This window comes from Larus michahellis, chromosome 4 (genome assembly GCF_964199755.1).
Source record: "Larus michahellis chromosome 4, bLarMic1.1, whole genome shotgun sequence".
Classification (NCBI taxonomy): domain Eukaryota; kingdom Metazoa; phylum Chordata; class Aves; order Charadriiformes; family Laridae; genus Larus; species Larus michahellis.
In genome coordinates this window covers 87,273,811-87,284,816 of record NC_133899.1, presented here as the reverse complement: position 1 = coordinate 87,284,816, position 11,006 = coordinate 87,273,811, and the positions used below count along the sequence as shown (strand labels likewise).

General features: G+C 47.2%; 1 long non-coding RNA gene across 1 annotated transcript in view; it reads right to left on the bottom strand.

Annotated features, from left to right (window-relative positions):
• The window catches only part of LOC141742850 (uncharacterized), a 27,465-nt gene extending 16,459 nt beyond the window's left edge, over window positions 1–11,006 (bottom strand). Inside the window, exon 1 of the long non-coding RNA XR_012586899.1 lies at window positions 10,899–11,006. This is a non-coding gene — a long non-coding RNA (uncharacterized LOC141742850). The remainder of the gene's footprint in view (window positions 1–10,898) is intronic.

The window sequence follows — 11,006 nt, the reverse complement described above, 5'->3', positions numbered from 1 at the left end:
ACCTGGCAGCCAACCGGTCAGAGGGGGAGATGCTGCTGTTTACGGAGGGATTATTCGGTCGCGGGAGCACAGCACATTCCTACCTGCGAGAATGATCGATTTCATAAAACAGCTTGGAAATGAGGTCAGTGTTGTTTAGGTTTCCATTTGTAGGCATTCAAATACTATGGTAATCCAATTCATCTTTTTTTTTTTTTTTTTCCCCTTTCGGCTGTCACCCATCACCTAGGGTGCAAAGTGGAAACGGTTTTCGTCTGCCTCTGTTTGGATCTCGGCGGTGTTAATTTTTAATTGAAAGCCATGCTCTTACACCAAGAAGCCAGATGGATTTGATTCAAACTTTTGCTCAAGCCTCCTTTGACTGAGCTTCGAGTACTTTCTGTTAGTTTGGACTAAAATAAAAAAGTGCTCTCTGCAACGCCCTCCCCATTCAGAATGTTTGAGGAACTTCGCAGATAAGACCCGCACCTTTTCCCCCTGCGGCTCTTGCTTACTTGGGCTGGTTCCCACACTGCTCAACGCTGGCAAAGCGCAGACCAATTCCTAGCGAAATAAATGGTGTTTCTTCATCAGTACGAAAGCGTGTGGCTTCTTTGCCTGAATTATAAATTCTCCACAAGTTACACCTGTGGCCAATAGGGCCTGAGGGATGAAGCAATATGAAAGCAGGTCATTATTTGAGTAAACACGAGATGATGCCATGAGGAAGTATTTGACTCACCAGGTGGCAGAGAGAAGCAGCAGCGTTATTCTGCTGTTCTCTGTTTCTTCATCAAGGCGGGCACCACCAGCCATTTTTCACATGGCACAACTGTCCTCCCCCATCCCCTATGGGTGAAGTGGTGGTTTAGCGAGTGACATAATCTGAGGAATTTGGGCTCAACAGCTTTTTCCCACTGGGTTTGAGGCACCAGCTGAGGAACACCTGCAATTAACGGGACCAGCATTTTGACGTAGAGAACGCAGGGCCGTTGGCAGGGACGGTACATCTTGCCATCCCCGATTTGCACGGGGGAAACCGAGGCACAGATGTGCAAGTCAAGGCACACATATAGCCGCCGCTCAGAGTTACTATCATTTAATCTTGGTTTTCCTGGGCTGAAGGGGAACTACTGGCCGAAGGGAGAGGCTATGGGGTTGATCCCCCGTTCCCCTCCCACAGCCGGCCCCCAGGGCTGGCAGGATCCGCTCGCTTGACCTTTCCAGGAACGGGGCTGCATGTCTGAGTGAAGACTCACTCAGGATCAACCCCCATGACTCTGGATAAATGAAACACTTTGCCGTCTGGCATATCACTCCGTTTCCCACGAATGGCACAAATAGTCACCGCGGCATGTACAAACACAAGGAATCTATTATTGGCGCCTCTCCTTGGCTCGCCGTCGTGACGTCCAACCTGGAGGCAAGTGTTAATGCCCTTATAAGGCTCCTCGCACACATTTAAATGTGTTATCCTTTGGCCGATGATACAAACTGCTATCTCAGTAGCATACGGCATGGGGAGGTGGGAGATTTTCTTGGCTCTGTGGTGAGAGAGAAATTAAAAAGGAGCCTACAATGCTGAGTCACTGTGACAAATAACTTACTATGGAATACATTCAGGCTTTAGCAAGGAGGCAGCTGATAGTGAGTCAGTGACTGACTAGTGCCTCCTAGATTTTCCTCCTTGGGAAAGATTCAATTTAATGGGATGAAGCGCCAGCAAGAAGTCGTTCTCGGTGTTACCGAGTCAATATCACTAATTATACACATGGTTAAAACTGTCAAGTTACGTTATATGTCGCGTACTATGTGCATTATGTTCAGTGCATAGCATCCCCCTGTTATGAAGCGGTTCAGTACGTCCCATTAAAAACACTGTTTTTCAGACACTGGAAATTTTGCCAAACTTCAACTGTTTGGCCATGTTAATTCAGGCATCTCCCCTCTTTTGGTTGCTCAGTTTTGCAGGCTTATGAATGTCCTATTTAGCGTTCTGGTTGAACACTCCATAGCACAACTTAAACCAAAATAGGTAGTTTTGTGTTAAAAACAAAAACCCTTCCAAGTGCAAAATGGGTACAGTTTTGAGGCAGAAGGTAGAAGAAGGTTACAATTCACCCAAACATTTAGTACCATTGAAGTCAAATTTGCATGTGCTCAATCATGGCCAATTTGCACATTGGTGTCTTTTTTCCACCCCCCCTCCAGTCTGACAGACCCATAGTCACACAGGGAAACGGGATCTTGCCCCGAGAAGTGGCTCACTCAGGCCCACGCGCCCAGAGGAGGGAAGCAGAAAGCAGGTCTGAGCAACTTCGTTCTGGTCCCCTTCCCCTGGACCCCAGGCCACGTCCCTGCCGGCGAAACAGCAGAAACATCAAGAAACGAAGCCTCCCAATGGCTGCAAAGCGGCAGCCAACCCCCTTTCCTATTCACACAACCCCCTTTCTGTTTGCACCGTCTGGCACGGCTGCCGATTAAATACTCAAATATTCACACAGTCTCCTACTGCCACGTGACTGACGCTGCTCCCTTTAAGAAACAACTTGCTGTCTTGCTGAACATAAACAGCACAGAAAAAGTTAAAAGGCAATTGTGTCGCCCATGAACCAAGCGTTGAAGCCTTTTCAGGCAACCCGTCCTTGGCCACGGCAGCAGGGGACCAAGGGGCCTGAGCAACGTGATACCTCCCGCGTTCCCACCAGGCTGCTCACCCAGCTGATGTCCCTTTCATCTTTGCCTGTGCTCTTGCCTCCAGAGAGACCCAATAGCCTCAACCCCAAAATTCCTGAGATACCATGCTAACCATTACATTATGGGGAAGATTACAACTATTCCTGAGCAGACCACAACCAGGTGGAAAGAATTTCCTATCTTCCTTTTCCACCTGCACGCCGGGAGGAGACATGAGGTTCAACCCGGCAAGGGGAACATTTTCCCTCAAGTAATTCCATCTGGGATACTGCAGTCAGGCCACTCTTTCTGACCACAAGCATCATAAAAGCATAGAAAAATCCACTGTTCACTTGAACCGTTAATTAAGGAATTATACTAATGCTGTTCCTGTCTAAAGACCAGCTGCTAAAGAAGTGTAATTACTTATTCACATCTGTTGTCCAACTCGCATGAACTAGTGGTCCAATTGCTAGTGAATGGGGTCCATAAAGCTGGTCAAATATTTTTGTTCGATGCTTTTGTTTGTTTCTTGAACAAAAGTGGCTTTTTCCCCCCCTAAAACAAAGCTTTTCTTGAGAAATGGTGATATCATCAACAATTTCACTGTCTTTTTTTAGCCGGGTGCTTCCCTCTCCAACCCTGTGAGACAAAGGGCTTCCTTATTACCACCATGGCTCTGACACATCACATTACAAACCCCACTATGAAAGCAACTGGCATTCTCGATAGGGGCAACCATGGGCTCTTCCAGGCCAGGGAAGAGGCAAGTCCACGGGGCTGCAGGGAACTACGCGTCCCACCGATGCCAGCGTCAGCTCGTCTGTGGCTGCTGAAGGACTTTTGAGGCAGGCTCTCATTGTCCCTGAGGCGACCAAGTGGCCTTAAAGTGGATGTGAGCATATAGTTATGATCAAAAGAGTCTTCTTTTAAGGAAGAACTGTCTGAAGAAAAAAAATAATCACACACAAACCCTTCTTTTAAGAGCTGCAAATTCATATAATTTTAAAGAAAAAAAAATACTCATGTTTTTCTTTGTGCGCTTGTGAATAGAGGCTCTCAGATATGACCTTTCCAAAATGCCTGTCAATGATCAGCTGTAAAACAAGAGATCTCAGTAATATTTTTCTAATGCAGAGTGAAGAGCAGCCAACTTCCCATAGAAAAGGAGGAGGATTTTCTCAAACTAATTTTGTTTCCTTATCTTTAGTCATCTGTTGAAAAGAAAACACTAAATATATTCCTCAGTCTACTCCTTCCAGTGATAGCTCGAAGGAGTAAAGAACCATATGCTCCTTCAGCTGATCTATACTGTCTCCATGACAATGCACATTTACAAAGTTTGCTTCTGACAACTTTGTAGTATGAGCTCCAGTTGCCGTGATTAAGGGTACGAGGCAGCCTTGCAGAGGGAAGGACTGCTCGTCGCTGCGGCTACATGGGTTCCCCTTCCCACTTCTGCTGGAGAGGGCTGCCCTTCTGCACGGGGCGCTAGGTGAGGCCATTACACGCCGGCACAAACCACCCAGACCTTCAGCTGGTGGAAATCAGTTCAGCTTCAGCCATGTCGGTGCAGCTCAGACACCTAGCACCAGCCGAGAAGCTGGTACGCTTAGCCCCTTTGAATTCCATACCACTTTTGATACATAAGACACCTTAAAAGGGTTTTTACTAATCAGAAAATCTTAGAGGTACACAGAACGTCCTCTTTGTTAAAGGACATTTTGCTCACACAGTGTTTTAATTCAGTGAAAACAGATTCCCAAGGGTTCCTCTCTCTGGAGGACATCAGGGTCTTGAAGCCGTGACCTCCTTGAGCAGGACAGAAGGGTGGAGGAGCAAGAGCCGGGCAAGGGCGCCCTGTGCGAGGGCACCCACTGCAGCTGGAATGCAGGCAAGGGAAGAGGGGATAGTTGGCTAGGGGGCAAGGGAAACAATATGCCGGGAAATAGAGGGGCTCAGTTTACAAACAAGGAGGCTTAAGCGTTGGCAGTAAAAGCGAGAAGTAGCGACTCTAAGATGGGAAGGTGCACTGTTTTGTTGAGACAAAGGCAGTTTATAGGATTTGACAGCATTGCTTTTTAATGTCTTAAAAATGTAATTCTAGACATATGCACTTTTTTTTTTTTAAACCCAACAAAAAAATTCTTTGTTTGACCATCCTCCCAGTACTTGAGGCAGACTGAAGGTTGGAAAGTCCCTTTTTAAAGGCTTTTATTCCTCTCTCTGGGCCAGCTCGGCTCACCCCAGCATGGTGGACTGGCGTTCCTTCCCAGTACGTCGGGAGGGGTGTCCCCAACCCTGGGGGGAGCAGAGGGGTCCCGGGCAGAGGCAGCAGGTCGCAGCCCTCCTAGGAGGCGAGGCAGTGCCTGCCCAGCCATGCCGCTCCCCCTGTTGCCTATAGAGATGCCTGGCAGGGGCCAAGTGCTGGAAACACCCTTTGGGGTCCTGGCACAACCTGCCTGGGACCCAGACCCCGATGGGGCAGGCTGTGTCCTGAGCTCTGTGGCACTGCAAACTCACCCCAACAGAGATTTATTTAGCTTAGTGACACTTACTGGCGTGCCTGTGGTTTGCGTTCTGCGTGACATGCAGAGCTATCTGCAAAGGGCGAGGGACCAGCATACCAGAGCACCTTTAAAATTTAGGGATCTTTTCCAAAAGAGCATTTGAAGAGACCAGGATCAAGAAATCATTTTGCAGCTCCAGGTGCATTGTACCAGAGATAACCAATCAGTAAGTACAGTCGCCTTCTTGTGCTTTTACCCTATGCAAAACACAGGACAATATCTGTTCTGGGACTTCTGGGAGCTATCAGCATCCAGGAAAGACATCAGCCAACAAAAAGGCAGCTGCTACCACTCCTCCTGCTGCCCAGGTATGTCAGGGCAATGCCGGGGGAGACCACGCTCTCCCTGGGAAAGGGGACGGTGCAGTCGCAGATTTTACACATTAGCCCTTCAGATCAATTGGATCTTTCTTAACAAGAGTTAAGAAAGGGTCAGAAGTGCTGGCAGGTGGGCAGCAGCACAGGACTGGGACAGATGCCGCATCTGCGGGCACAAACAAGCAGGTGACCTGTGATGGGGACCACTGCTCCTGGAGGTGCAGGTGACAAGCCATCATGGCTGAGGCAAGGTCTCACCACCCACAGTCTGAGGTGCGGCACACCTCTCCTTCATACACCTTTAAATCTTTTACATTTCTGTTTTTTTCTGGGTTTCTTAGGTTTTCCTTTATAAGAAAAAAAAAAAACCTTAATGCACAATGTTTTTCAATCTTTTATGTTTTTATATTTCTCTTTTTTGTTAAGAGGCTTTTTAACTGTAACTACAAGAATGACTTCCATTTGAAAACACCATTTGCCAGAAAATGTTGACATATTCCAGTATGTAATGCGGCTTCTGTAAGCACTAAGAAGCCTACAGAAGTTTGGATTTACTTCTAACCAACCAAGCCAGGCTGCCCGACTTATTGACTACTTTACAGACAAAAAAAAAAAAAAAGTAAATCTTATACTACTATATAATAGCAGAAAAACGTTCAGGAACAGGCTGCGTCTGGGCTACAGGCTGTCAATTGGCAGCCTCCACCTAAACAAGTGCAGAAAGACGTTATATTGTTATTTTCAGAGCCCGTGTGTTTCACTATTCCCCAATCGGTACAATAGCTGTCAGCACTCCTGTTTTGAATTTCACACGTTTGCTTAATCAGAAACCAACAGAAATACACAACCAGCTCAAGTGGCGCATGAGACTCAAATTCTTTCTTTATCAAAGAGTGACCCAAGATATGGGTTGCAGATCAGGTTAACCCCACACCGTCAGTTTTAAATGGACCCATAGCACCTATTTCAGCTCAATAATGAAGACTTCAACTGGCTGAGATGTGATTGTATTAAAAAAAAAAGTACAAAAGAAGAATGATACGTTTATTTTAAAATAATTGCGACACATTTATTTTGAATTGTCAGGATGAAACATTTAGAGATTTATTTTTGCCCTAGTTCACAGCTCCGCAAACTCACCCAGGCAGCAAAACCCTTATGAATTTATCAGATTTTTTTTTTTTTTTTTAAACACTAGACTGGCATTTTTCACTAAGAAACCTCTATCATTAAAATTTCCACATGGCTGCAATCTGCACTGCTCGCGTAGCCCAAGACGGATCGTTTAAACGCAAACGGGACTCCCGAGGGCTGGCAAACACAGACTCCTGTTGAGCAGCTCTGCTCCTCCCGGCCCTCGCTCCCACACCAGTCAGGCCCAGGACACTGCTCGCAAGATGTCTCAACATCCATTTGACGCCTGCACATGCATGCCAACTTCTAATTACGCTTGACAGTCCTCTGGAAATTCAGACTTCCTCCCCCCTCCCCACCCCCGAAAAATGCCAGATTCCTCCTGAAGTCTATTTAGAGGGAATGAAGCTAAGGCTTCTCTAATTAGAGACGAGTCTCCAGTTATCCCTTCACCCCGTATGCCGGAGCTAAGACAAATTCTGCCAGAGAGGAGTCACATCTAGACTAGTCTACCAGCATTACGCAAAGAAAGGAGGTGTGCTCCACAAGAAGGAGTTTCTGCTGGGAAGAGAGACAGCTCAGAGTCACAGCTTCCTCTTCAAGCCTTCCGAAACTCACGGATTCAGAAAGATTCGGTTTCCCCTGCTACGAAACACCCCTTTTTCAGGGAGTAAAACCCAGCCCTGCCTGGGCTTTGTTAATCTCGCCATTTAGCAGGGAAGCACATGAGACCTGGCGTGCCAGGAGCTCAGGAGGCACCGCTCGAAGTTATTTGGTGCCTCCGAGAGCTCGCCGGTGAATGACAACGTAAAGGATTCAATGTGCGTGCCCAAGTGTCGAACGAACGCTGCCTATTAACGAGTTTAAGGGGAGGAAATGCTTTCCAGACACACAGGCCTTTTCTAAGGGAATTGCTACTCCGTAGGATGTCAGACACATAATGCCGATGCCATAAACGTCACCATACAGCAGTTTTCATTCAGAAAATAGATGATTGATGTCAAGAAAACCCAAAGAAATATATATCCCTTTTAATTCCTCATACCCCTGCCCCTTTCTCCGGGGCTTTGGGAAACAGGCTTTGGGAGAAGCTTTGAACAGTCATGCAAAATCAGTCACCTCCAGCTTTCAGAGGGCGGGAAAAAGCTAAAAAATTGCCACATCTTTTGGGAGGTCAGGAAAGGGGTGCAGCCCTGGCAGATAGCTCCCACGCAGCTCCGGTGTCTTGGCAGCCTGGGTCGCCAGCCCACCCTTGGGGACAAGCGTCTGGTGGGTCCCAGGGACCTACAAGACAATTTTGCCAGGAAGGATTTCAGCCCAGAAGCCTGGTGGAAAAAAACCAACCCATCCCATCAGTGCAGGGAGAAGAGTTGCTTGCTTCCTGCAAAATTAGTGTACTCCAATGAAAAAAAAAAAAAAAAAAAAAGAGAAGGAATTTTTTTCTATCTTGTCTGGAGCATACACACAATGAAGAGCAGATGGATCCAGAGGCACCTTACAAGACTGTGGACAGAGGAGCCCAAATGAATAGGTATGCACGGACTGCAGCAAGCCCTGAGTCCACGTGGTCACCAGCGTCTCTTTGCTCCCATAACACCGAGCTGGGACCAGAACGTGCCTCCTCACCTTCCCCAGGTCCCCTTCCCCACATCTAGGAAAACTAACCTGTTTTTCTTATTCCTTTGTCCTACTTCCTTTGGTCATTTTACTTTTCCCTAAGCCAAAAACTCCACAATGTTTATTAATTTTGATCCTAGGGTAGGCTCAGGGTAAGCGGACTTATTATAATGCCACAGCACTGAGACACGCTGGCCTGCTGGGGGCTGCGTCGTGTTAGACCCCCACAAGTACATAGTGAGGGACAGTAACAACTCAAAGAGGTCATAGCCTGGGGAGACAAGTCAGGCAAAGAAAACAATTGTGTCCTCATTACTTACGGAGATTAAGATCCTGGTTAATTTTATTTAATTGCCTCCATCTCCTTTTGGTCAAGATACCTCTGGGGTGGATCCAAACCAAGATGGACTAAACGCCCTGGAGATGAGCCTATATAACTCCTTAGATGATATACAGAACTTAAAGCAATAGCCCTCCTGGTTTAGACGTGCTGGTTAAGTGGGGTTAATCCAGCCTTGAGTTACTGGCTCAGGACTGCATCCAGGGTCGGGTTCAAGCTGAAAGCCTGCAGCTGGGCGAGGAATTGTGCCTGCATCCTTAGAAACCCAGACCAAGACCTGGACTGAACTGCCACCCAGTCCTCCCATTTTTTTCCTGTATCACTGTTGCATTTTATGGTCACCAAGGCAGCTTTCTTTCCCCCCCCCTCCCTCTTGATATGTGACTCCCCGGAGTGGGCTCTTTGTCCCCCCAGCAGAAAATAAAGAGTCACACCAGCAGCAGAGGGTGTGGGGGCAGACGCTTTTTGGGCATCAGAACTGGCAGTTTTTAGAGCCTCCGAATGAGTAGGCGACTGTGCTGAGGCTCTTTCTCCCACCACAAATCACGAAGCCAAATATCTCAGCTGCACTGCATGTCTGCAGGAGCTCCTCCTCCGGTGCTGGCTAGTGTGGGAAGGGCTCTGCTGGCACGCAGCTCACCCGAGCGCTGGCGTGCGTGTGGTCAAAATTAAGGCGAGCCCCCCCCCGCACGTGTCTGAAATGCGCAGGCTGGCAAAGCCCTTCTGCCTCTTCCACCCTGCCTGGCTTCACAAGAGCAAGCCGGAGCACACCAAGCGTCAGGACCACTGGTCAAACCCTCCGGGGATGTCGGCACTTGGATAGCAGGGAGCAAGGCAGAAGATGTGGGCATAAGGGCACCAGAAAGCAGAGGTCTTCTCTGCTTCTTCTTAGAGAAGGGAGGGAAATGAATTAGCTAAAGGTAATAGAAACAGATGTACTTGCGTATCTTGTACCCTATAAAAGAAAGGCCTTTCCAGTGAAACAGATGGGTTTAAGTGCCATTTAAAGCAACTCCTGCTTTACCCAAGAAAGCCTCTCACAAGCTTTGCGTGTTGATTACGCAAGCAGTTTATACAAGAAAGAGCCTGACCACACATCTCTAACATCACAGGAAGCCTCCTTCATCAAAGCTGAACCAGAGGAGTCAAGAAAAGCAGCCCCTATGCCCCTGAACCTCAAACAGTGCTATTGACTGGAACGACCTGTGGTCGGGAGCTGAGCTTAATTCTGTAACTGCTCCTTCTCCTTCCCTTTTCTGCTCACATCCTTTGATAGTCCAGTCTCAGGGAGACATTTTTTAGGAACACGTAACAGCGTGGCTTCATTGTTTCTCGTGAATTGTAAAGACCATCACAAAAGCGCATAGGCAAAAGGTGAAGAGATTGCACAAAAACGATCACGGAAGCAGAAGCCGTCTTTATAGACGCCACGTCTCTAAACTCTTCTGAGCTGAGACACCAATTTAGCACGTTCTGCCTCAGCCACTTTGCACCTTCCCCTACATTAATTTTCTTCAGGGACCAGAGCAACGAGAGCTAAGTAATAGGCTGCAGAGACTTCCTTTTCCTGCCTCTTTTCTTTTGCAGTCCTGTACTGTGTACTAGGGTCATAACCAACATGTACTTTAGACCTGTGAATGGAGACGAATGTGGAAGACAGGTAACACCTTAGTTTCTCATTGTGTTCAGTGAAAAGGAGCCAGACACAGAAAAAGGCGGAGTTACTTGTTTGTTCCCTTCCAATTAAAGCACTACTTAACAACTAAACCCTCAAAAACCAAAGCAGTAAATGTGATAGGACAGTCAGACTTCGCTAGAATAATCAATATGGATAGAGGAAAGATTAGCCTGAATGAAATTTAGAGAGAAATAAATCCTCTCATCCTTCCTCCATACAGACTAGTCCAACCACTCAGCGCACGCTGCTGCTGCCATTTCAGAAGTGACAGCTTTCAAAAGAGCCAGGACTGGTTTGGAATGCTAAGCTGAGGGAAGCACACGTAAGCAACAGCTGAATGCAGAAATGACGAGGAGACTAAAGTGTTTAAAAAAAATTAAAATAATCCCAAGGATATTGTCCTGGTTTGAGGCAAAACAGAACCACGATGGATATAAAATAGAGAGAGTAAAATACAGTAGAGTCAAGGCAAAAGGCTCCCAGCCGTGAAACAAAAGTCACGGGTTTGGCTCATTGCTTAAACCAGCGATTAAGAAAGAAAGTCTAGCGCTGACAAAGATAAGGAGGTAGGGAAACACTCCACATACCTGCTAGTGGCTACTCTAAAAGCCAGGAGGTTCATCTCCTGCAGAAAAGAGCATTCCTGGTAGAGTACTGCTCCATCTGCTTATACCTGTGAATGCTCCCACCACCAG